Raw genomic sequence first — 27,995 nt, forward strand, 5'->3', positions numbered from 1 at the left:
TGTTGTTAACGTCCCAATGTGAAGTTACTATCAAGGATGAGCTGTGCCTGAAAATGGTTTGCAGGGAGATATTCTTTACTTGCTCATTGGCTTGGAAAAATATTAATGAAATTGCTTACTTTAAAAAGAGAAAAACATTGAGTTATTTTTTAGTCTTTTAGCAACTGGTATAATAATGTATTTTCTGCACAATATATGGCAGTATGTCCTTGTAGAGCTGTAAAAGAAAGTTGCTTGTATAACCTGGAAGTAGGCAATTTACTGGAATTAGGTAATTCACCCCTTGGGAAGAAGAGCTCTGTGCTCTCCTGGAAGCCCCAGAGCATCTCTAAGGAGAGGCTGGGTATTCTTTTCCTTGTGTTGCTCATTAGCCAAACTGCAGGCACTGCTGTTCACTTGGTGACATGTCAGAGAGCTGAGCCACATCTCACAGCTCGGGGCCATTCCTCCCGGTGGGCCATTCCTGACTGGAGCTGACACACTCAGGGCACAGGCAAGAGATCCCCGAGGGACCAGGGAGTGAAGGATGTTGTCAGAGTCTGTGCATAAAGGATCTTCTTCAGACTAGAAACACAAAGATTGTACAGCAGTTATTGACAGACCTCAAACCAAACAACTTCCAAGTGGAAAAACATTTTTTGTGATTTCTTTGGCTTTGCTTTCTGCCAAAGCCAAGCTTTTTGCACAAAATCTTGCAGTTTTAAGTCTTGTTATAGACTAAGAGCTATTTGTAACAATCTCCTTCCCAGAGATTGCTTCCAAATCCCATCTGCTCCTTGGCTCCCCTCCAGCAGGCACAGCCCCAGTGTTGGGAGAGCAGGGACAGCACAGACAGCCCTCCCTGCCCTCCTGCCCCAAGCCCAAGGAAATCCCCAGGCTTGGCCTGAGGGCTGCTCAGTGTCACACTTCTCTGCAGCCCCAGAGGAGCAGCACCGTGGGCAGCAGACAGGATCCTGCCAGCTCTTGCGCAAGGGGACAATGGGAGACATTTACAAGGCACTTAAAACCCTCCTAGCTCTTCCAATGAGATTTAAGTCCAGTGTCTGCTGCTGACATCTCCAATGTGCCATTATCTTGAAAATTCCTAACGTTTTCATATTCTTATGTTAAATACTGCTTATCAAGATCATGATTTGTCTCACCAGGAGCCTACTCCCATCTTGGCTTTGTGAAGTCCAGCTCCCTTCTACAAATGGTTCTTCTATTTCACTTTAAAAACAAAGCTTGACTTAATTCTGAAAAAGTTACTGAATGTTTACTTTTTAGTAACCTGCTGCATTTCCCTAATTCTCACATTTTTCTGACTTAATGGTAACAGCAAGTATTGCAACTGCAAGTTCTTCCCAAGAAGCAAAATCTGTTCAGATTTATGTTACCCATCACTCAGGCACTTTTGCAAGGGAGGCAAAGTCCATTTTCAGTTTTCAAGGTGATCACTGCCTCCATGGTTGGTTATGCTTCCTCTGACAGCCTCTGGATAGAATTTCAACGCAGTGTAAACACAAGTAAAGAGCATTTGAGAATATAATTTTCACTCCTGTGAGGATGCTTCTAAAAATTATCAGCTTAGCATCCCCAAAATGTAATTTGATTTGCAAAGGAAAATGCATTCTTATATGGATGCTTTGCATATCTTATAACCCATGTTCCATAAAACTGCATTCTGTGCTCCCTGGGTGTAGAAAATCAAAATTACCCTCATGACAGAGTATTGACAGAAGTCTTTTTATGTTTTAAGCAAAAATATTTTGATGGCAAAATGTCTGCCATATACAACACCAGTTACACATATGCCAAATATGGAATTAATTCAGAATTATTTTGCTTCTAAAGTCTTAACTTTACATTAAGTGTTTCCTTTCCATCCTGATCTGAGTTTAAATTTGAAATTCTCACTTTATAACCACATGCAGCAGCAGGCATATTTCATTCTGCCAATTCAGAATATGTGCTGTGTCCTGTGGCATACTGTCTGACTTGTCTGTGTCAGCACAAGTATCTACCCAATAGAATATTTAAAATTCTTTAATTATGATGTCATCACTCAAGTGTTTTCAAGATTCATCTACATCTCACTTAAATTTGGAGGATGAAGCAGATTTGAACATAGTAGTGATAGTAGCTCTCAACAAGGCAAGCACAATGAGTGTCATTTATCCCCCTTAAGGCTTCAGCAGAATCTAAATAGCTCCACTAAGAGCAAAATTAACTGCTCTGAGTTTTGAGAGCTCCATGTGCTATGCTTCACATCTGTGCAACTCCAGAATTTTGGGTGAGATTTAAACAGTTCCAGGAGTTTACTTCTTTTTCTTGTCAGGCATCATCAACCCTTGAATGCCTCTGTACTTCAACAATACTGGATTTATCTTCATAGTCTGCAGCTAGTACAAGTCTTGGGCTTCCCATCCTTGGAGTCACAGAATCAGAAAGGCTGGAAAAGCCCCCTGAGCCCAAGCTCTGACCCAACACCACCCTGCCAGCCAGGCCATGGCGCTGAGATCCATGTCCAGGCTTTCCTTAAACACCTCCAGGCACAGTGACTGTATGACCTCCCTGGGCAGCCCATTCCAATGTCTAATCACAGAAAAGCTGCACAAAGCATCTCCAGTTATAACAAGTAGCACATTTTAAAAAAATATTAAAGCCTCAAGAATTATTCATCTTAACATGACAATTCCCATAGGAATCATTTTCAATTGAGACCCCATATTATAAGAGTCAGAATTCTTAATATTAGATGTCTACTAATACTAACTTCCCTCTTCAGAAATAAATGTTGCTTTGTACTCTAAAACAACTGTCATAGTACATTTCTACTCAGTCTTTTCCTTCGTGAAGTTTTCAAAGCACCTGTGTCTGGAAAACTACATCCCCAAGTGCTTAAAGAGCTGACAACACTCGCTTTGAAAATTTGTGAAGGGTTTTATAGAGTAAAAGGATCATAAAAGAGTAAATGTAGCATCTATCTTCAAAACTGGTGAAGAGATGGAGCACTCAAATAGGTGTCTTGTAGAACCTATGTAGTCTACAGTGTGAAGGTCCTGAGAATTTTATGTTATTATATAACATATAAACTTCTGCTAAGACTTTTCCAGAATTTGAGGGAAATCTTCTGTCTCTCTCTGACTTAGATTTTCTGGTCTCTAATAAATACTGTGACCTCAATTGCAGTCTTCCTCTCAAAGACAATTTGTAGCCCCTCTGGAAAATGGGCTCTCATGTTACTCAATTAGAATACAGAACTCATCCTCTTCTAGTCTAATTTGTATGGCATGTGGGTATTTAATATCTTAAGAGCATTCAACAGCTTACAAGAAGTCTGCCAAGAGGTCAAGGAGTTATTAGAATACAGACAGACATATTCAAGCTGAGGAGAATCACATGCCTTTAATTTCATTATGGACAGAGGCAAAACCCCAAAGCTTTCTCATGTTAGGCAAAGGAATTAAGATCTGAGCATGTACTCAGCTACTTCTGCCTCACCCTTGCTGTTTGAAGCAATAACTGCAGACATGGATTCACACTTATGATACATCAAAAATATAGATCAACCCTGCTCCCTCAGCTCCTTATTAGACCAAACCACTTAATTCTGGTTAATGTAATACTTCCTTATAACATTTTAGAGGAACTGAACCATTTTCTATTTTGAATGAGGAAAACTTTCTCAACACCAATCAATGGCCCAAGAAGCCTCTTGATTTGGGGTCAGTCAATACTTGTGTTCTGTTTCAATTACAAAGGTACAGTATTTTTAAGTTCCCATAATTAAAACATTTTTGGGTAACAAGGTTTAGGTCTTCATCAAAATTAATTCCACAATATGCACTGCAGCCAGAGTACAAAACCAGAGGCATTCAATTCCAGTAGTTCATCTGTTTTCACCTCAAATAGGCAAAGATATTATTTTCCAGAGCATATAAATCTCTCCTCTACTTCATGATCTACAAGAAGGATGCTGAAGAACTTGTCTCTTCATAAAGCATGGAACCTTGGAAACAATCTGATGGAAATGAAAATGATTTCACATTTACCTTTACCCTCTCTGAACAGTGAAAGGTGCAGGGGAGTCCTCAACAGCCAAGCAGCCCTTGCACTGACAAGGTTAAATCCCTGCACATCCAGGATTAATCCCCAGGGTGAGAGAGCCAAAAGGTGAGGCCAAGTTTCCCAAACCCCTGTGATGCTCTGAGGCACAGGACTTGCAGGGTTGAACTCAGAAAAGCCTTCTCAGTCCTATTCATGACCTCATTTATCTATTTCCTGCAGGCTTGGATTCTTTTAGACTCTGTTCACTATGTGTCACGCAGAAAAAAACATATCAGATTGTGATTTAACTTTTAAATTAGTTAAGTTTTCTCCTCGTAGAACATCTGCTTTCCATGTGCCACAGGGTATTGTAACAGTAATGTATAGTTACAAGTGGACTGCATTTGACAGCCATTAATACTAAATGACATTTGGAGCCATGATGATGCACAGGGGGCCCTGCTCCCTTTCTGCATCTTTTCCATAAAGATAACACAAGGCAGCAGCAAAAAGGAAAGTTGTAACATGCAAAACCCAATTCACAGGTTCAGCTGATGGACAGGAAGTCATAACCAGAAGAATGACCTTTTCCCCCTCAAAAAGAGCAAGAAAATTCAGTATAATAGACAAAGCAATGAATGCAATTGTGTCTGGACTCCTGGAGCACTACCCACAGCTTGTCACCAAATGTTACTTGGAAATATAAATCCAGGATGACTTGTCTTGAATGCAGCAGATAAGGGAAGCAAACAAGGAGCAGTAAAGCAATACACAAGCTGGTGAAGGGCAGCAAAGGAGAAATAAAACTGTGTGGGATAATACAGAAATCTGTTTGGCCACTTCATATATTCAGAAGGGAGATGGCCTGAGAAGCATTTGGCAGTTTGCATTTGTTTTGCCTGTCGAAAAATTTAGAATATATCTCTTAAAAATATTCAGAGCAAAAGGAGTTGATCAGGAAAGAACATGGTTGAGAAAAAGAATTAGATTCAGCTTGGAAATAGGTAAAACAGAGGTTGTGGAGAGACTGTGCTGCTAAGACCATCCTCCTGACATGGTTTGCTTTCTTAAAAAATTCCAGCTGCTCCCACTACCAGAAGAGACTTGTGGGGCTTTTTATTATTTTCTTCTTATTGTTATTATTTTTTATTATTTACCTTTGCATTCTTTCTTTGAGGCAAATTATTAGACATTATTTTGCAAGTGGGAAATGAGCCTAAAATTTACGACATTTGCTTCAATATAGATACAGAGCAGGAAGCAGGGACTGAACGTAGGCTTCTGGAGCTTCTGTGTCACTTGCTAAACAGCAAAACCTTACATTTCTATGGCAACATATGTCTCTTTCTGTGGAGTGTCTATGCAGCCTGTGACTGCAACAATACACATGGGGAACTCAAGCCCACAGGAGTGAGGAGTGAGAATTATTGTTGCAATGCTGATTCTCTTTTCTGAGTTGTCTGAATACAGATGATAAAGTTCAATTTTAAGGACACAGTTCAAATTATGGATCATTGTGGGCCTGTCTTCCTTAGATGCTGAATAAAGTGACTCAAGAATTTCTCATTAAAATGCTTCCCTGCAGCAATGCCTTTTTCACAAAATAGAGATTTACAGGAAAAATTCGCTTTACCCAAAATAATTCACTCGCTTTTGAGAAATTCATAATGATACCAGGTCCTTTTCTTCTGCAGGGAAAAGAAGGATTCAAAAACATTTGCCAGAGACAGGCAGCTCAAAAACTGAGATGAGTTTTGTCCACGTTATCTTTTCTGGAGAGTTCTTTTGGGATTTGTGTGCATGTATGTGTTGATGGCTTTGTTGTTGTTTTTGATTTTGTGGTTTGTGAAGTTTTTTCCACTCCCTGGAAATTCCTTCCCATAAAATCCAATCAGCTATATGTTTTTGTTTTTTTTTTTAATTTGAATCAAACTATTATCAGCCCCTTCATTCTTTTAATTTTGCTTTGTATTTCAAGATTACTGAAAACCCAATATCTGTCTACAAATATGAGAATGGTGAAGACAACAAGAATTGTGGATGAAACAGATCCAAGATCATCATAGCATTTGTCAAATAAAATCTCAACGTCCCAGTGGCAAAGATATGTTACACAGAAGAACAGTACAACTATTGTTGTCAAATATTTAAAATTGAAGTGAACAACAGGAGAACAATTTTATGTAGAAGATGGCATAAATCTTATTTAACTTGCATATAAAATAGGGTGGTGTCACTGCAAATTTTTGATGTCTTTCCACTAGCAATTAAGGTGGTATGGTTGTGTGGGCATCTCACTACATGTCATTAAAAAAAAAATCCTAGATTAAAGTTTTGCAGAAATAAACAGTCCTGAAAAATACTAAGTTCCAAACCATATCAAAACAAAAGTGCTGGGAAGAAGAAATGGACTAAAATTCACTCCATAAGGGAAAGTCTAAAGGGCACAACTTCTACGTTAGGTCAGAGAGCTGTGTTTCAGTACTAGAGGAATGACCAGCATCCCTTATTCACATTCAGCCCATAGCACTGTGTGTAAATATTTTACAATTCACCTGATCATATTTACTATAAGAATTCTAAATGGGTATCTGAGCTGTACATTTTTTCACCACCATGGGAAGAGTGTTTTTCTAGGAAAAAATTCCAAGCAAACCCAAACAAAAAAATCACTGCAACAAACCTTGTCTTTAGTAGCTACCTGGTGAAACTCTATAAAAATTGTGACTTAAATATCCAGAATGGTAGGGTGAAACAAAAATAAAGTGCTATTATTTTGGTGCTGGACGTGACATAGCACTTACAATTCCACTGAAACTCTCAGTAAAAACATGAGATAGATAAGACAAAGACAAACCACACCTCTGGTAAAAACCTGTTTTTCTGAAATTCTCCTGGGAGGTTCTTAGATGATGATAGCAGCTCAAACAACTACTAATGCCTTGATGTCAGAGGCTTGAGTGAATGGTTGCACTGAAAAAATAATGAAGAGGTTTTAATGAGCCTTCAGTAAGGAAATGCTGTGGACAGGGCTCTCTCTCTGAATTGAGGAATTTTACAGAATTATGTCTTTTCCTCATGCAAAGGAACAAGGTTTCCCTGGATTTGTAAAGTGAGACAGCACAGAGACATATCCAAAGTGGGTTTCAGATAAATCCTCCCAAGGCAGGCACACACTCTGGCCAGCAGGATCCCAGTGACAGCCTGGCCACTGCTCAGGCTCACGGTGCTCAGCCATGCCAGCAGGCACCAGAGCCAGTGTTTAATACCCTACAGCAGCAGCACTGAGGGAACCTCTGTGGCTGGTTCCAGTGAAGGTACAAACAACCCTGCCAAGTTCATTTCATCCTTGGAAGTTCACACTTGTGCTGGAGCTATGGCCAACTCAATCCTCTGCTCTACAGAACCTGTCTTCATTCCATATTCCCATTTAAAATGACAAAAGTGAAAAGCTGATCCCATCAGGAAGCTAATATCTCAGAAAAGCAGTCAGGGTTTTGGGGTTTTTTCCTTTTGAAATAATGGGAAGCTTTTATTATATGCACTGTAATTTAACTATTACTTCCATATCTTGTTAGGAAAGTATTAAAGCGTAGGGATGACAAACTAAAGCTATTAACTTATTTGATGACTTGACTTAGTTATTCTATTAGCATACCTGATGACTAATTTTATGAATTGCAATAGAGATTGTGACTGTAGCTGGTAAATCTAAAAATCCCAGTGTCTGCTTTGCTTGAAAGAAATTATATATATATATATATATATATATATATCTCCAAGGAAGTGACTGAACAAGGGCACTGGAGAATTAATTTTCAGCAGATTTTCTTAGAGGAGGTGAATGCAATGGAAAAGCAATGTAACCACTCTTGAAAACTAAATTAATTTTCAAGTACTTGTGGCTACAGTACACTCTTCTGTTGCTACTCTTATTAATAGCAGTAAACTGCTATTAACTGCTATTTTAAACAGTATTTGGTTTAATTATTATTATTTATTAAATATTTGAGCAGTATTTAGTTGCCTTCCAGGAATTCCAAGTACCTCTTCTAGAGAGTAAACATTGCTGGGCACAGGCACACCCAGACAAATATGCATCAAGCTGGGCACAGCAGCAGTCACCAGTGCATTGCAGAGGTGCCTGAATGCATTAGCCCAGAAGAGGCACAGAACTCACAGAACTGAGTGTGACTGTCATTTTTGGGACTGCAGACATTTCTGCAGTGCTCTGGAGCTGCACCAAGTTGGGTTGGTGAAAGTTTCATCCTGTGAGATGCAGCAGCAGTCCATTCCTGGGATGGAGATTATCTGCACTGTTGTTGTAATTAAGCCTCAGCTCAGATTCAGTGTCCACTGTTAGGTACACAGTGCATGAGGAAGGCAGGCAGTGTGCTGTGCCTTGGAATGGAGAGCAGGAAAGCAGTTCAGGCAGGCAGAGTTACTCTCCAAACAACAAATCTGAGAGAAAACTGCAGACTGCATTCTTCTGCTCAGAAAGAGCTTTCCCCCAACTGCTTTAGCTGCTCACATCATAATCATTCTGAAATCATAACTAGCAGTTCTCCCTGCCAAGGTTTTGGTTTGATAAAGGTGAGTCCAAAAGTAAAACGTAAGAGTGTTATGGTGTTTATCTTAAAATAGCAATTCACTCTTGGAACTGGAATTTACAAAAGGAATTGTGCCAAAACACTTGTGTTTGAAGATTATGCTGATTCATCCAGCTGAAAGTTTGGCCACTGGCTGGAGAAGTAGTACACCAGACAGCACATAAAGGATGATAAATGCCAACAGGACATACAGGAAATAAAAGCTGGAAGAACTCCAAGCACCTCCTCAGGCAGCAGAATGTACAATCACTGCCACTTGCAACAATTCTGACACAGCTTGTTGTGCTGAAAGTTGAGATGTTCTTTATCTGTCATTATATATTGATTACATAAAGAACATCTAACTGGAAAGCCAAGCACAGATAACCAAGCAACATCTGGTCCACACAAATTATCACAGAGCTGGACAGAGCAAAAGGGATCAAGGCCGGAATAAAAAGTCTTCAATCCATGCACAGTCATTACAGGTCTGGCAGTCAATGCCAGGGTCAGCCAGGCAGTCAGAGCAGGACCAAGGGGAGGAAAGGAGGGCAGTGGTTTGCAGCCACCCACCCTTCAGACACAGCACAACCAGCAGCTCAGCATTTGCTGCCAATAGCAGCATCCTCAAATGCTTCCCTCCCCTTCCTTCAGCAGGCAGGTCCTGCAGACTTTTGGCACTGGACAGGGGAGGCATAGGGAACTCAGCAGGTTTTGTCCTTCTGCACAGCTGAGTGGCAGATCTCAACTACATGAATCTTGTATCTTATCCCAGAATTGGCCCAGAGGAATTTTTTTTCTTCTTAATGTGCACATTCACAAATACACAAAATTTTCATCTCTTAGTTCTCCTCCCAAATGCTTACAATTCTCTTCAGAAAAGAAATTAATTATATCACTGTACTCTAAATAGCCAAAGCTCCTGAAAACAGCTCAGATAAATGGGAAAAGACATTAAAAAAATCACAATTAAAAAGTATATTTGATTGCAGATTATGTGTCTTCTATTTGCTAAGGAATTGCTTTGTCCCATTTAAAATGCCAGTGCTCTGATTGCTTTGTGCTACTTGGAAGTGATTGCTGGAGATTAGACTTGCAAAAGGCTATCACTAGAGAAAAATATTCCAGTGTCAAGTTTGTGTTCAGGTTCCCAGTCAGGATGATTGATAGCATTATGGCCTCCAGACACAACCCAGCCTCAGCTGAAGAGAAAGCACAGCCCAGGGCTCTGAGGTAAGCTCATATTTTGAAACCCCCCTGTGTAGGAGCAGCTCTCTCAGAAGTACCTGTGAGTTCATGTGAACAGGGTGAGGGCAGACTGCAGGAACAACAACCTCCCTCTGCCCCAGAAAGGAGAGGCTTTGTGTTGTGGCTCAGAGCAGCAGAGCAAAGTGGGTTAAAGCAGCGTGCCCAGGTGATCACACACAGGGGGACAGGCTCAGAATTAGGTCATCCTGCAGCAGCCTCAAGGCTGCAGTAACCCATGCCAGAAGCAGCTCTCAGAGAGTCATTTACAGCTCACTCCCTGCTCCAGGGGAACAAAAACCTTCTGAGTTAGTGCCCACATGGGAGGTCAGTGCAGAGCAGGCAGTACTCTGAAAATTCACATCCCACCTGATGCTGCAGGAACTGCCACGTGTTTGGAACCCCAAATGTCCCAGACTGAATTAATGGCTACAGCCCTGCCTGATCTAAACAAGCTGCTGTTCCCATTCAGGGGGTACTTTTCTTTCAGCTCAGTTTGTTCAAGCCTTTTGATTGTAAATTCCTTTGGGCAGGGAGTGTCATATTTACACAGTGAGAGTCTGCTTGTGGGAGGATTTTGTAGCTGCTACTGTAAGAATAGTAAATATGAAAAGCAGAACTGGCAGAACAAAAGCTTAACAAAACCACGAATCATCACAATTTCCAATTCCAAAGTACCTAAATAGGGTAAGGCAAATATTTCAAGGATTTAGTCAAAACAGCTCTTCAAAACCTAGAAAAATGTGGTGTCTGTACTTCATAAATCAACAAAACATTTCCTTTTGTTTGCAATCCATCTCCAGAAAACCCCAAGGTGCCAATGAAGACCCTCTGAAACCCAAAAACAAATTTATGAGCTTGCTAGACTGCATCTGAAAAAAAGAGTGGTACAATTCAAAACTGCAGGGCAAAACACGAAACAGCAAAAACTTCTGAATTCAAATTCCCCCTGGGTACCTGCTTGGCTTGGGCACCTGTAGCCTGCAGCCAAGGCACCTCTGCCTGCAGAATGCAGCAACTGCAGTGCTGGGACAATGCTGAGCATGTGGGACACTGCAGGGACAGGGGCAAGAGCACTCTCTGTGGCAAGCCAGTATGACAACATAGAACTACAATTATTACTTTACTTACCAGATTTAATGCAGATGCTTCTACACATACCCAGTGATGAAAAAGGGGAGCTGCACATGACTGCCTTCATGTGAAATGCACAGTGCTGATGATTGTGAGTGATGATCTGCTTCATCTCTCTGCCCACAGAGAACAGGGATGGATTAATTGTTGCCTTATTTATTATTTACATTGCAATAATGACCTGGGACCAAATCCATATACTTTTCTGCTAGCACAGACATTGCTGATGAATGTGTCTTTAGTAGATCATTGTTATACAGGCCATTGTAAAATGTTTAATGTGAAGCTAAAAGAGAACTGAGAGGGACTCAGACACTGAACCCATTGTCTACACTGCTTCAGGCACACCCTAATCCTCCCTACACTTGCCACCTGCCAATAATCATCTGATAACTCTCATTTCCATGCTCCCATCTCCTTGGGGCATGGATTATCTCAGTTTTTTACACAGCACAAGTTTCTGCCCATAATCAGGGGGCCACAAAGCCAAATGCAGCCTGATCACCATGCACAGGCAGTTCAATAGTTAATAGCTTTACCCAAGGCTAAACCCAAGGCTGAAGGCAGTCTTGATCATTAAACAACAGAACTTTTAATTCATGAGGCTAATTATGTTTCTCAATGAAGAAATTAATTAGCTTTGCATGGGGGCCACAACATAACAAATATACCAACTGCTGATAGGACAATCCAACAGTGATGGTCAGGGATTAAAATGTAAGCAAAAACCAATGTTGAATGATAAAGGTTAAGTAACTGCTAGGTGTCCACAGTAAATCAAAATCATTGGAAAAACTCAGACATATGTGGTAAGAGCTAATCTAATCACACAGTGATTGGTTTGACAAGCAGCTTCTGATTACTCCTTATGCAAATAAGGAAAAAAAAGGGATATTTCTAAATTTAGGAAATGAAACCAGATGTATTTTGGTACTTTGAGTTGGCTGAAAGCATGCAACAGAAAAGTTTCATAGGATCATATCTGTTTTCATGGCAGAATGTCAAAACACAGGTTGACAGTTTCATCTTAACTACTTTAAGACATTTTCTTCTGAAATGTTGACATTTACATTTTATCTCAATTGGGTATTATGTCAAAAAAAAATCACTTTGTTGTATAAAAAGTGAGGGGTTTTTTCCCAGTATCTTTCTTTTGAGAAAAAAAACTGGTTTTTGAGAAAAAAAACAGCCTAATGGTGTGCAAAATCTATTTTCCATGCTTCAAAACATGCACCTATTTGGGGTTTCTTTGAAAGTAATCAAGACACGAGTTTCAATTCATTTGTTTGCACTTGGGCATAGAAGCCATGTATAGCACTTCAGGATCAGGGCTCTTTAAGCCTGTGTATGTGTAGGTGGTTAAATAAACTGAAACAACTGAAGTTAATGGAAATATCCACTAAACTCTGGATGTTTCCAGCTTTCAGCAAAGCAAAAGAGTTTTCAGTGCAAACACTATTTTACATTAGCATGACAAAACTGAATGAAGTATTAGCTACCTTTTTATTACTGGATTCAGGAACAAATTTAGATTAAACCCTATTTTAGGATATCTCAAGCATCTACTGATGCAAAATATTTTTACCAAAAATGGGCACTGCATAAAGGGGGGAGAAATTAATAGAAAAGCTTTTATTTGGTCATAGTTATTACTTAAGAATGCTAAAATAAACAGATAATTACTTTTAGAATGGAAGTTAAGTTGCTGATGCATTTCAAAGAGAAGGGCAGTCAGGTGAAGTGTTTTTGACAATATTTTCCCCATGCTTTGAGCACATGCTGCTGACAATCTAATGAGGTGCCTTTCTAGTATGAACTGTAGGTCAGAAAAATCCATGATAAAAGTAATGATTCTCTTTTTGAAAATCTGTGGGTCAAAGAAGAGGCATGATGTGACTACACAGCAACTTTGCTCTGTAATGTTAATTTTGTCTGTGTTCCTGCCTTTTCCTCTCCAAAGTGCTACATTGTCAATCTTCTCACACATTGTTGATGACAGTAATTTGCTCGCCTGCTAACAGATGAAAAGCTTTCTGTTATGAGTTATATTTAATAAATTTTTCTCTCTCTCCCTCTTGGGTCCATTATTAGCAATTGAAATGTATTTATTATGGTAAAAAGGGTGGTGCCTCAAGCTGAGGGCTATTGTCACACCCACACTCACTCGAAAGCTGTGCTGACGATACACAAGAACTGCTACAGCAAGGAAGGGATCCAGGTCACAGCTCCCAGCCTCAGGGGCTCAGCCACCCCAAAGGCCAGCATTCCTCACTTTTCTCAGCTGGAAAATCCTCTTTGAAAATAAGATCACATATTCCATCCCAATCACAGTTACTCTAGAAAAGTATATATCTCCATTAACATAATGTGCAGGCTGTCATTGGTTCTGCCAGATTAACTAAAAAGTTTGTAGGTATAGACAATACATTTGTTCTAATTAAACAGTTACCTCAGCTTAAAACTTTACTACACTAACTTTATTTTCTCCCACAAAGAATGTCTAAGACATTTGGCTGAAATACTGAGAGGTGGTTACAGATGATAAAATGCATTTCTACATCCTCTGAGTGCCCCAGTCACTGGGGTATATTTGCATCTCTACTCTTTGGTTGATTTTGCTCTTTTGAGGTGAAAAGTCTCATACTTCCCTTTCAAAGCAAATAAAAGTGTTTGAAGTCTCCAGAATCTCAAGAGTCAAGAAAACCATTTTCTACCAAACCACCCTCTCAACTGGCTTGAAATGAAATGTCAGCTGAAAAACCCCACAGCAGAGCACGGAGTTTCTCATTGGTGATATCATGAACGGAACTCACAGTGCTGCTGCTCTTTTCTTTACTTTCCCCCATCTATTTTCTCCACCTGTGTTCCAAGCAGACAGTTGGTTCTCTGTGAATGTGGAAAGGAAGATCAAATCAAGGCCAAATTCAGTTGTTACCTCTGACAGCAGACCAAGAAAGGAAAATCTTTTCTTAAATTTAATTTTTACATTGGCTTCCCACGCCAGATGCACAAGTTGTTCTGTCCTGGTAGTTGTTGACAGTAGCTATAAAAAGCATAATATATTCATTTTCAAAATTGTACTTATAAATAACACTTCCATGACAGCTGGACCAGACATTTTCCTGTCCTAAATGAGGTGTACTTAGGGAGGAACAGGAGAAAAAAGAGAGAAAAACAAGGACTTTTTGGCACTGCAGTTCTACTTTTAACTCATTCACTCTCTAACCCTCTTTCTCTCCTTCAAAATTAACTGATTAAATGGATGACGTGTAGCAACACCATTAAATGAAAAGAACATCATCTTGACAAAAGAAGAAAGCAACTCCATGACTGAGTTTTTAAAGTAAAAGACAGCAACATTTATCTGTCGGCAATTGGCCAGGAGTTACTTTCATTATGCTTGTGTTTGTAAAGCAAAAAAGAGTGCAACAGTTTGGATACTTAATAAAGAAAAAGGGACCTTGACAGCAAATTTATAAGAAATATGCATCTCATAGACATGTGCCAGTTCTAATGAAGTTGGGGTAAGGATGTCCCTGGCAGCAGGATAAAAAGGGGAGAAAAAAACCTAAACCAAAGCAAACAAACAAAAATAAAACTCCACTATTAAAATAATTAATAGGGGGAAAAGCAAACCAGATTCAAATCTCTGCTTGTTTAAAGATTGTAAATTCCCTACACAGCTTCTTAAAGCACAGCTTTTTCACTCGCTCTCATGAAAAATGTAGGTCTTAGTTCCTTCTCACTTTAGAATGAAAATGTCAACACCCTGCAGATTGGAAGAGAGCATCTCATCTAGCCTATGGCAGCCAGATCCAAGTGTGCCATGGAGCTGATTATTAGAGCCACTTGAGTGGCAAAACGTATTTCTCTTATCCAGGGGGTCAGACCTACCAGCTGCTGGTTTCTATTCACTTCTGTGTGCCAGAGATCAGCCCCTGCCTTTCCAAACTTAAAGAGAAGGCTGTGGAAAAGTGAGAACAGCTCGATGGCTAGCACATTTCCTCTCACTTCCCTGTAGCTGATGGTTCAACTTTTAACACTAGCACCCTCAAGGGAGATGATGGGAATCTCTTTAATATTCTGCAGGATTCCAGCTTATGACATCTCTTTGTTTGAGGTCTGTAGAAGGAGGCATTAGAAAGCTTCACAAAAAGGCAAATGCAGCAACACAGGAAACAGGGAGGGGATGATGCACTTTCCCTTGAGCAGTGGCCCTTGGCTCTGAGCACCAGATTCCCAGCTGCTGCTGAATGATCAAGGAGCAGGATAGAGAGCAGATTGCTTTTTGTCTGCAGGAGGCCAGGAGATTAGCTGCTGTGCCTTCTGTAAGCATCACTGTAATTGTGGTCTTGAGAAAAAGCCAATACATAACTTCATACAAGGATTAAACTAAATCCAACTTATCTGGAAACTGAAGCAACATCAGCTGCTCCACGTCTCCAGTGGCATATTTAGGCACAAGCACATATCTCAATTGGTCTGTAATTTTCCTGAGGCATTCCCTTTGTTCCAGTAGAAGCCTCACTTAAACCTCCTGCATTTTAAGGTGCAGAATGATAATTAAGGTAATAATAAGAAGGTTGCAATAAGTGAATGTTTATTTTCTCCTCGCCCAACCACTGTTATTCAAGTGGGTGTTAGGTGAGCTAATTCATCATTTCAGTTTAAGTGCCATGAAGAGTGCACAGATACTTATTTACTTGTGCATATAAGTAAATAGATAATGTAACCTCATTCATCTGCTAACTGCCCTGAAATTAAGGCTTTAAAACTCTTTGCTGTATTGCAAAGCTTGCCTTGCCACAACCCCAGAGCCTGTTGGCAGGGCACTGCACTGCTGTTGTTACCTGAGCTGTTCTGTGCACTGCAGAGACATTGTCCTGCTGTCCCCAGTGCTGAACAAAATCACTAAATACAGCAGCAGCACTAACTCAGCCCCATTCCAACCTCAAGGGCTGTAAGACAAACAATTACAAACGTTCAGCTACATATAACCAGCTAAATTCTTTACCACAGTGGGATCATTTTCCTTGTTCAAGGACCAGTGAATTACAAACTGTCTCACCTGGAGTCACAGGAACTCAGTTTCTAAATTAAGTTTTCTCTCTGTGCTATGGAGCAGTAACAGTAATTTAGTTAGCTCAAATGTCAGCACTGGAAACATTCCTCTGAAAGCCTGTTTGCATGCTAAATGCAAGGTGCTTAATCTCTTGCTATCACAGAAACCACTGCCTATGCTGGAATTATTTGCTCATGCACCAAATCCCCTAATTAAGAGTAGGAAAGTCATCATAAAAGTCATAATTCCTAAAATTAATAGAATGTCTTATGCTTGCAGCATCATGCAAATGTTCACAAAATTACAAATTAACCTATGCAACAATTCAGTGAAGCACAGAGAAGTACCACTGTTTCCAAAAAAAAAAATGGTGGAAAGTGAAACCAGTACAGAGAAGCTGGGTAAGAAAATCTTGCTAATATTGGTAGTAGGAGAGCAGTCCTGCCTGAGTAATCCCAAATCACTGACATTCTAGTAGATCAACATTTTTCCTTAAAATATCTTTTTTGCTGTACTTTTTAAGTGAGTCTTTGCAAATCATTTTTTTTATAGCAATGCCTGAAACAGAAAATCACGATGTGAAACTGATATTACAAGAGTGGAAGGCTCTGGAACAGCAAAGAGTATGTTCAAATACATGGAAATTTTACATGGGAAAGAGATTTAGTTAATTGATTAACTCAGTAGGGGAAATTAATCATAGCATAAAGTACTAACATGAGCTTGGTCTATCAGAGCAGATCCCTTATTCATAGAGCCAGTAAAATATAAGACCCCAGAAAGCTGGGACCTAAAATTGAAAATGGGATGCATACAAAATTTTTAATTTACCCAGGATTTTTAAAAGTTTACTTTGTTTTTTTAATGCTGAAATAACTTTCAGGGATTTTTAGACTGTTCTAGCTGTCACTGGTGCTTGACCCAGTTAAAACCAGCTCACTTCTACCAATAGTTTTCTATAGCCAGACATTGCAATCAACAGTTATTGCCATGCCTTTTTATTTTCTTGACAAAGTGAAGTTAAAGTCCTGCTATTTATTTTCTGATTGGGAACAACCATGTACTTTTATCCAGCTTAACATCAAAAAGAAACATAGACCTGGGATTAGGTTACCCCAAGCCTATAGATTGCTCTAAATTTGTTTCATAAATTTGTATAATAAATCAAGTTCAAGTTAAACTTAGAAAGTTTAGATGTTACAATGTTTGTACACTGAATAAAGTGAAGACTGATCATTTCTGGCTTTTCTCTGTCATCCAACTTTTGGGCCTTCAAAAATCATGTGGTTAATGTAGAAATAAACAGCCCTGTGATGCACTGAAGTCAACAGCTTGTGATAGAGCTGACAGCCTTTAAAAGCTATTTAGAGAGAGAAAAACATCATTAAGAGATGACTTCTAAGGGCTTGGTAGGATTAATAGGATTTAATAGGATATCCTACAGAAGGTACTTGGTACATGGCAACTTTTGAATATTTCAGATGTTTGGTCCTTAAATGTTTTAGCCATAGTGACTGTGGAGATGCAGGAAACCCCAGCAGTTCAGATAGGTTGCAACTACATTCAGACAGACAGACAGGTTCTTATTCAGACTCCACATGAAAAAGTTCCAATGAAAGAGATTAAATTTCCAAGGCTGAAGCAGCTGCCAAGGAGTCACTTCCCAGTTTCTGCTGCCATTTAGAGTGCTGCACTATCAAGGGGTTGGAAAATTTGCACACTCTTCTTTTGCAACAATGGAGACTGCAGAAAATTGCTCCAAAACCGTCCTGGGACTTGGGTGGTGTTGATGTGATCAGGCAGGGAGCAGGAAGAAGAGGAAAATGAGCTGCTAAAGTGCTGCCTTGTGAGCCTAGAGATATCTCTAAGATTTTAAATTCTGGTGAAAAAGAGCTGCTGGATGATTTTTGGCATGCAGCTAATAATTACTAAAGCCTTGAAAGGAATAGCTTCAGTGATTTAGCCAAACTGCTAATATTAAAAATACCAAAGCTTCATTTACAACACTTATTTTATTTTCAGATATATACAATGAAAGTCATTATTTACCTTGAAAGAAACCATGAGTCAACAAAAGCTGCATTAAATATTGCCTTTATCTGGTCTTGAAGGATTAGCAGCAGGAGGGCAGACTTCCCAGATCTAAGTGCAGTCATAGCACAAAAATGGTAAAATACTTTCATGTTTGGACAAGCAGGTTTTCAACAGTGAAAAAATAATAATAAAAAAATTCTTGCTTTACAAAAAAAGGAAAAATTAAAATTAGTCAAGATGGTTGTGCCCCAGCCAGCCTGAGACAATCATTCACCATTTAGAGGATATTTCCCTCATACACTGGCAACAATCTAAATCTTTACTGTTCTGATACACCTTGAAACACTAAAAAACACAATTTCTGCATTTCTGAAGCAAAGAAAGAGTTTTTCCTGCAGGATTTTAAGGAGCAGCACTGGGCTCCTAGACCTGTGTGCTTTCCCAGCTCAGGGGGAGGCAATGCAGAAATGAATAATGTGGGTACAGCACTGAGCACACAGTGAGCACAGTGAGGATCTTTTTGCACATCTTCTGTTCTTTTTGCACATCTTCTCACCATACCAGACCTGGTGGAAAAGGCATCTGCCAGTGTTTACTCCCAACACACTTCCCTATTTGTTCCCCCTCATAAATGGCAACACTTGTGACACTTATCTAAACCCAAAAAGCTGTTTTAGTACCACTCAGCAGTGCATGAGCACTCAAAGGAGTCATTTTCCTTAAGGGGATATTTACTTCTTTCTGAAAAAATCCCAGAGATAACGTTATATATTCATTCATGGCACACTATTCTTTTATATCTTAGACCTTTAAAACAGAAGGATCAATACAAGGTGGAAGATTTTTACCCTCCAAGAAATTTATAAGCAGTAAATGATCACCCTTGGAGCACCCTAGTAAGAAAATAATGGCTGTTCTTCCTTGTTACTTTGATGAGGAGTGACAGGAAGGTATGAACATTTTCAAGAGTGCCCAGGTGTGTGGGACTCTGTTAAGGGAATGAAAGCTTAACTTTCAGATATTCAACTGAACTGTTTCAAAAAACCATAGTATAGAAAGCAGAGGAAAGGAATCAAACATTTATGCCAAGATCAAAAGGCAAAAACCCCACAAAAATTAAACCTTTGGAAAGGAATGAACCCTTTTGAAATAATCTTCTGAAGAAATTTTCAAAACATGGATGAAGGCAATGAAGGACTGAGATGTTTCTGGCAGCCAGGACTTATTACTCCCTTTATTCTTGTAAAGGGACCAAGGCAAATACTGCAGTTAAAAAAAAAACAAAAGCAAACAAAAAAAAACCAAAAAAAACCTATGGAAGCTAAAAATCATTCTTTGCTGAAGAGAACTCTTCCTCATGACACCACTGAGATGTAGAGTCTTCACCCAGAGGAGGTGACAGAGAACACCACTCCCTGGTTGAGGACATGAAAGTTCACCTATGGCAGCTTACCTGAGTTTAAGTTTGACAAGTTGTCTTGTAAAATAATGTCATAGCACACTTATTTGGCATTCCCATAGGTATTTTATCAGTTTTATCTTTTTATATAATTAACAAAAAAGAAGAAACTTGAATGTAGGTTGTCCCATGGGTTTACTTTTGTGGAACAGGGTGGAAAGGAGGAGGGAGAGAGGAAGAAATCATACTCCATAAAAAAATGGAAACCCACTCAAATCTATTTTAAGCATAACTTCTGTAAAAAGAATCATCTGAGCATCAATTCCTATTTAATACAAGTCTCATGACTCAAAACTAGATTGATAAGATAAACTTAAAGTACCAAATTTAGTAAATTTTGACACAGTTATACGTCTCTGCTGGCTTTGAAGTAAAATTGGGTTTTTTTAATCACAAATCTTCCCACCTAGATAAGTGAACAGTTGCAGAAAGTTTTTGCTTTTCTAATGAGGTTCAGTGGAGGAGCATCTGGACCTCAACTTTCCCCTCTGAAGGTGATTTATACCTATTTTCCTCCAAAGTGCACAAGAATATCCTCTAAAACCCCACTGTCAACAACTGAATCTAAAAATAGTCATCTTGGCATAAAGAGACAATATTTTCCTTTCTGGAGAAACCTGGCAATAAAATCATTTCAAGCCAAATAGTGCAGATTACATTGTGGGAGCTTCACTTCATCACAGCAAAATCCACAGTCACAACAACACAACGCAGCTGAAGCCTCACCAAATATAAACCCAGCTATCACAAATAGAAATAAAGTTCAGTACAAAAATAACAGGGACAACACTACAGAGAAAGGAACACTGACAACACAGGCTTTTTTAATTCCCTTTTGCATGTGCTCAAAATATTGAGCAGAATAAAGAAGAGATGCTTCAAATTACACCCCAAAAACTTTCCATTAGAAAGTAGATTAAGAAAGGTGTGTACCTCAGGGAAACAGAGAGAGACAGAAAAACTGAAATAACACATTCATGAGTTATAACATGTAGACATAATTCATCAATTTTGAAATGGAGAATAATGCAAAATGTAGAACAAAACTTGTAATGCCTTGGCAAGAGCAATGAGGAGAGGATTACAGAAGAGTGTCCAAGAAAGGCTATGAAGGACCCCCCTGATGCCTCAGAGAGAAACACAGTAGGAATAATACCTAGATTAAACTCCAGCTGCCTTATTGACAGGCTGGAGTGCAGGGATGGGAGGGAGGGAAAGGGTGCAGAGCATAAATCAACATGAAGTGAATGTTTTAATAAAGCTAAAATTTTTAAATGAATACCACAGAAATAGCATGCAAAAATGCTGAGGGATGTTGACTATTTCATTTTTTCATTACATGACTGTTTTATTCTGACTCAAGCATTTTACTTTGTTAAAGTAGCCATAAAAGAATGATATTTGCATTGTTTTACAGCCCCATAAAATTAAAAAAAAAAAAACATATGCTGCTTAACAAGGTAACATCTCTAATAATCCTCTCACTGAGACTGACAAAAAGATGAGAACTTTACAATGGATATGAACTGAAGATAAAATACAGGATTAAAAATAAAATATAGAACAAGATTTATTTTTAATTAATTCACATGCCACCTCCATTTGGTTGATGTACGTGGGAGAGCTGCATTAAGCCTGCAATGTTCTTACCCAGAAAAGAATCAGATCTTAAGAAGTGTCTCTCTTAAGTAGGTAGGTAGGACAGTGTATCACTGAGAGTTGAGAGGATCTGCTCCATTTCAGACATTCACACTAAACCTCTCTTTTAGACAAAAATAAGAACACACACATATCACTGCCTGCTAATTTTGCTAAGCATAGAAAACAAATATGGGTAACAGTGGATGTGGAAAATTACATAGCATACTCACCTAAACCAGGCTCAGACAAACTATTCAAAACAATTTGAAAAGTTCCACTGCAAACTTGCTCATAAGTTTCTAATATTATTCTCTCATAGACTAACATCAGAAAATCATCAGAGTATGAACAAAAGGGAAGATAATGTCTCACAGACCCTGTATTAAAAAGTTACCATTTACTTAAAACTTCACATTCTTAAATAAATGTTTTCAAGCCTAAAAACCCCCACAACATTATAGCATAGGCTCTATTAATTTAAAATATAGAAGTATGTGATGTGTTCTGGATGTGTAGAGATGAAAACTCAATTATATTTTTTTCATTTTGGGACTTCTCATCTATGACCTTTTACACCCTACCTTCAATATATGCAAACTTTATCACTCACATACATGATAATGCATTAACAACTGATTTTCCACAGCTTCACAAGATCAGCCAAGACTTTGCCAAATGAGACAGACTGTCCCAAATCCTCACTGAAGCAGCTGATTCTGTGGACCAGATGGACATATGTGGTGATCAGATCAGAGACACAGGGCCTTGAGCTCACAGGATCTGACTTTCTTGAAAAAAGATGGGCAAAGTCTCACTAAATTGCTAAAGAACTGACCCATCAACCAAAATGGGACCTGCATTGAAGGTGTGATGATCCAGATCCACAGAAATAATCTGTAAAGCACAGGGATTCATAAGAAACTGTGAGGAAAATTAAGGAGATAATCTTGTGCTCTGAGATCCCATTGTTATTACAGCAGGTCAAGCACTGAGACAAATCCTAGCAGCTCTGCGTCTGAGTCTGGCAGCATCACATCAAACAAACAGCATGGAGAGAGCCAGGCTTTTGTAAAATTACAGATCAAAATCAAAAACTCTTGCAAAAGGAGAAGCAGAGGCAAATGCATGAAGAATTGAAGGAGCCAGAGCAGAAACTGGCCCCAAGCCGCAGCGAGGTTTTTTCCATTTCGAAGCAGAGGAAGGCAGTGGGACGATGGAAGCACGATGTGCTGCTGGCAGCAGCATCTGTGCAGACCGTGGGTTCCTCTGGCCTGCCTGGCTGCCACAGCTGAGCACATGAATCACCAGCTCTCTCTCACCACTAAAGAACTTCCAGTAATAAATTCTGGTTTCTAATTTTCCAACAGTGTGGCACCAGAGCTTGGGCCAACAAACCATCAGTCACAGCGTGGCCTTTGCTGCAGAGAGCAGTGGTGGTGACACAAGTGACATTGTGAGCAGCATTAGGAGCACAGGTTTATTTTGGGCAACTGGGCAGCTACTATCAACTCTCCTAGAGTGTCAGTGAGCCTGAGATCCATGGTGGAAATGGAAATAAGTCACCCACAGGGGTGGCACTTGACCTATTACCAGAGAGCACATTAATGGAGAGTAACAATTAGGTTTTAACAAAAAAATTATTGGTAAGAATATTGGCTAAGAAGCCATCCATAGATTCCCTGTATCCACAAATATCTTTGTACAAATTCCTTAAAGTACAATGTTTTGTTTCATTTTCTGTGATTTTATGGGAATATAATATTTTCTCTCCCACTAGTTTTGTAGGTGCCTTCTGTTATATTACAGACCACGGGCTGAGAAACCCAGCTGGATTTGGAGATTGCATGGTTCCTCCTAGTCCTGCCATACATGAGTTGAATGCTTCTTAATAGTCCACACAGTTTTTTGATGACAAATCTGGAAGAAATTTGTGCCAGATTTTTCACTTAGCTTTGAATGCCAAACATTTTACAGACTTTTTTTTTTTGGATGAGGGGGTGTATACAAATTGGCATTTTACATTAAAAACTGCCTCCCACAAATCCTAAAATAAGGGAAAAAAAGATGGTCAGAAACTTCTACGTTTGTCAGTTCTCAACCACAGGAATTTGGTTTACAGTAAAAAAAAACTTATGTCTTATGGGTTCTAGTGTTTAATATTGATAGATTTGCTGGTTGGCTAGAGGATACCTTCTAGCAGATGTCATTTTCAATGCTTCATATTGCTGGATTCTTACCCTTTGGTAGCAAGGCAACATTTACAGAGAAATCACAATCTTTTCATCAGTCACAGAAGCACTGTAGGGGCAGGATCCAGCAAATAATGGTTATGAAAAATATGATCAGGTCTGTCAGTCCACAGACTGGGAGAGATGAGCTCCAAGTCACCCACCCACAAGCATCACTTCACCCTTTCCAAAGACATTTCAGCCTCAAGATATCAAAATGCAGAGCTTGCAACAGACTGAAACTGAAACTTCAGGCTTCCCAGAGAACAGTTCCTATTTTTACAAGTAAATTACATACATTTCCCCTCAAGTTTTGCTGCTCAGTAACTCAACTTGAAAAACAATATTATTGTTGCCACATGGTATCTAGGAGGAAAGGCAGACAATTTGCATGAGAACATGGTTTTTTCCCTCTAAAATTCATCATTTATATTTCTCATTTTCACTTGCAGATTTGTATTATACTGGAGCACATTTTGCAAAAAGAAAATTACAACTAACATGACAAAGTGCTGTGATCTATTTTGGATCAAAAGGGTTTTCATAGAATGGTTTTGCTCAGAAGTGACCTTCCTTGCAGATTATGAGACCTCAACCCCCCTGCCATGGGCGGAGACAAAAAGGACAAAGTTTCTCTGCAGGTATATTGGAAAGTGATACCCAGTGCTGCCGTTGGACTCCTTTGTTGTAGATTAACATGTTGATGTTAAACTACTGCAGCTAAACCTCTTCACTATGAGCCTTCAGGAACTTCTGAGTTTCAAGGCAGGAATTTTTGCTTCATTTATATAAAAGGAGGCATTTGGCTTTGTCAGCCAAAATGAACCAGGACACTCAGTTGTGGGAAAATGCCAAGACTCTGCTATTAAAAGTTACCATGTAATACCAGCTCTGTTAGCACAGGGTTTGCTGACATTTACCACTCAGGATTTACAGAAGATGTGCATAGTAAGGAGTGGAAGTGGGAGCCCTTTTCCTTGCCCTACCAGAACCTATACAAAGACTCCTTTTCCTCTTTGTAAAATTGGAGGTCATGACCCTTCTATGGGGCAGTAAGTGGAAGGAAAAGTAATGAATTTCAGGTGTAGTGTGTAAGGAGGAGCAAATTTCATGCAGCTCCATTCTTAATTGGTCACAGTTTGCAGTTTGAGCCAGGTGATAAGTTCACTGTATGAGAGCTGGTTTCGCTCAAGAATAAGTTCCTATTTTTGCCTCCCTTCTAAGCATTTTTGAAGACAAATCAAATGAGTCATAGGCTCAGATCCAGGTATGTATACATTTACCACTGTGTGGAGAGGAGAAAACATCACAAGACAAGGACAGAATGTAATCCTGGCTGATAACATAAACACAAAGCACTGTGAGACACATCAATTGTTTTGACAATAGCCACCACAAGAGAACTGTGTGCTTCATTGGTTTATTGCAGAATAAAGCCCTACCATTTCACACAGGTCTGATTAAGCAAGGTGACAGATCAGCTTTGGGCTGTGTATTTAGCTATGAAGTTGGTGGATGTCTCTTCTACATGCATGACTGTAATAGACACATGAGAATAAAAATAGCTGTCTTACATATATTCAAATCTATTGTCTGGTTTTGAAACCCTGGAGGACAAATGTGAGTTGTCATCTCCTTTCTCTCCCCCAAGTCAAATAGCTTTGAAGCAGTAATGACTACCAGAATTAACAGCTCTGGATTAGCCCAAAGATATGAATAAACTCAGTGGCAATGTTACAAGCTTACAAAATAGACAAAGAAGACACCAGCAAATTGTGCCTTAAAAGCACAAAATTATTCGGAAGGATTTTACTTAAGTGTAGTTCCTACAGATTCTACAGAAAGGAAAAAAAAAGCAGGATGTCAAAAGAGATGAGTGTGCAGTCTTCTAAAGCAATACAACTTCCTATCTCTGCCATGTTACTTACATACAAGAATGTAATTTTAACTTGAACTTATTGTATTTCAAGGAAATTTACCTGAAAAATAACATTGCTTAAGGGGAACTTTTGAGTCCCTCAAGTAAATTCTCCACTAATGCCTAAAGAGACAACATTTACCTCTTTCTACTTTATTTATTTCTTTATTTTAAGATCAGAAGGCATTAAGCCTATTGCAGCCAGCATTATGTAAACTGCATCATATAGCTGGCTGCAGCACAAACTTGGGTATTTTCTCCAAGAGTGACTGATAAAAGTTTGTCTGGTCTTGTTTTAACAAACGCTGTCCTGTGGTTGATTCACTTTGCACAAAGCTGGGGTATTTGCAAGTACACAGCTACTTAACATTCCTATACAGTCATGTCACCATAGGAGCAGCAATAAATAATGTCACCCATCCAGATCAACAGACCAGTACTAGCAAGGTTATTTATTTCTGGGCGGTCAATCCTGAGGCTTTTAATGCATTGTGACTCTTAAACTCATCAGTAGATTACCCTCTAGGCAGAGCAAATTAGAGAATCTGCTTGTTCCCTGTCATTGAAAGACCTAACCATTTATAGCAAAACAAATTCATAACAAATATAACAAACTGGGCATTTACAGTAAAAGAAATTGTGGTTTCACAATAAGAAAGCATATTTATGCTCCACAAGGTAGTATCTAATTAGTTAATTGTCAGTACAATTGTCAATACTTAATTCCTGTAGTTTACTAAAGCTATTGGAGTTTAACTAGCAGCAATTTTTTCTTCTGTAAATAAATAGGATTTTTTCCTCATCTAGATAATTTAACAGCTCCTTAAATAATTTATTTATCCAGTAGCCCATGGCAATTTGTGACAGAGTGTGCAAACATTATACAGAAGTGTAAAGTGATAGTGTTAATGTGAGGGAAAAAAATCCCTGAACTCTTCTTCAGATGAGTTTTACTATGAATCTTTAGCATCCTAATTCAGAGTATCACTAAACACACTGTTAAACTGCTAATTTATTTTGAAAGATACCATTAGATATTACTAGATCCAGCACAACCAGCAAATTACTTCAGTGAGTACTTACAGTGGCATAATTAAAGCAGTTTCACCAGCAGCAGAACCAGAGGAAGCTGGTTTCTCGTGGGCTCCTATTTCACAGATTCTTCTGGGTCTAACACAGACCAAGACTGAATGATGCTTTCTTGAACTGGTTGTTCTTTCTCTTGATGTTCTAGAATATGAAATAACATGAACCCATGAGTCAAAAACTCTTGTACTCTACCAGATCACTTAGATCCACTTCATTTGTAGGATAGATTTGAAACTCTTGTCAAATTTGGCTGAAAATATTTTGACATGTAAAAAAAGGTAAAGTTGAGGTAGAGTAGAAAACCACCAACAGGACTTCCTGCTTCCTGATGGGGTTTGTGCCAAATCAGTCACTTGAGCCCAGGTTCTCCAAGGACTCCAGCTGTTGTGTGGCAATTCAGATCTCTGATTCCCAGGCCACCCATCAGAGGTGCTCTGTGTAATGGTATCAGATACATGGGAGGAACAGACAATTAATTATTGCAGCAGTAAATCAATCACTTCAGCACTCCAGAGGCTGTTTACAGCAGTTTAGTGACACTGAGGCCCCTCAGCCACTGCCTCAGCTACACCAGTGCCACAGGGTCTGGCCTCCTGTTGAAGCAGGATTTCCCCTCCCCTGAACTCACAAAGTTCAGTTCTGTGGGCTTTAGGCAGGTGATTTTCAGATGTGGATGTGTGTCAGGGAAATGATACAGATGAAATGGTTTCTTTTCTTCAGACCCACACTGAAAAGCTTCCTTTTCTTAGAGACTAATATAAAAGTTAAGTTTGGATCCTTTGGTCTCAGGAGGCAGATAAGAAACATTCTTGAACTTCAAAAACCTCTAGAAGTTTGCTGTAGATTTCTATAAATATTTTAACAAAGAAGAAGTGTTTCTTGTCCTTTCCCTTTTTAACCTAAAGGCTTGCTCAGATTAAGCACCTTATAGAGGCCTATTTTGTTTATATGTAGTCATTTTTGCATGATTCTAAAGAAAGCCTTTTTCATTTAACTCTGCTTGTCAAGATTGCAGTCTTGCATTTCCCTGTACAACAGATAAGAAGTGTCAGTCACCTCATCACAACCTCATTTTCCATTAAATTAAATAAAGGCAAACCATGAACCCCATCAACTATTCTTAGTCTTGCTACTCTTCAGACAAAATACAGTCACCTTCTCAAAAATCAGAGAAATTATTTCATAGACATTTCTTGGTGCTTCAATCTGATTTTCATGACCAAAACGATGCAAAGATCCACAGATATACATTCATGTGCAAAAATTAATCATCCCTGCACAAAAAATACACTCAGGTGGAGGAACAGGAATCTGAGTAGGATTCTACATGAAAATAAACCTGCATACTTCATTTACTGACATTATTTCACATGTAAAAATTTTTCTTTGAATTCAAAGGCAGCAAATTTTAGTATTTTCAGTGCTGTCTTTACAAGGAAGGGAGAAGGAACTGGCCATACCTTGTACAGAAGCTTCCATAGCAAATTTGCAGGAACTATTGCTTCTAAAGTGCAATCTCACGCTGAGGTGCCCAGAAGAGCCCAATTCCATGTTTGCTACAGATCTG

The 27,995-nt window shown here is 39.1% G+C and overlaps 1 long non-coding RNA gene across 2 annotated transcripts; it reads right to left on the bottom strand.

Moving 5' to 3' along the window:
- Positions 1–54: 54 nt before the first annotated feature.
- LOC135447883 (uncharacterized) lies at positions 55–27,995 on the bottom strand. 2 transcript variants are annotated; one of them, XR_010440344.1, is made up of 3 exons: positions 27,889–27,995; positions 26,423–26,569; positions 55–564 (listed from the first exon to the last, which is right to left on the bottom strand). It is a non-coding gene; the product is annotated as an uncharacterized LOC135447883 (long non-coding RNA). The 2 variants fall into 2 exon arrangements; XR_010440345.1 differs by lacking the exon at positions 55–564 and adding an exon at positions 10,994–11,113.

The sequence above is a fragment of the Zonotrichia leucophrys genome, chromosome 4A (genome assembly GCF_028769735.1).
Source record: "Zonotrichia leucophrys gambelii isolate GWCS_2022_RI chromosome 4A, RI_Zleu_2.0, whole genome shotgun sequence".
NCBI classification, from domain to species: domain Eukaryota; kingdom Metazoa; phylum Chordata; class Aves; order Passeriformes; family Passerellidae; genus Zonotrichia; species Zonotrichia leucophrys.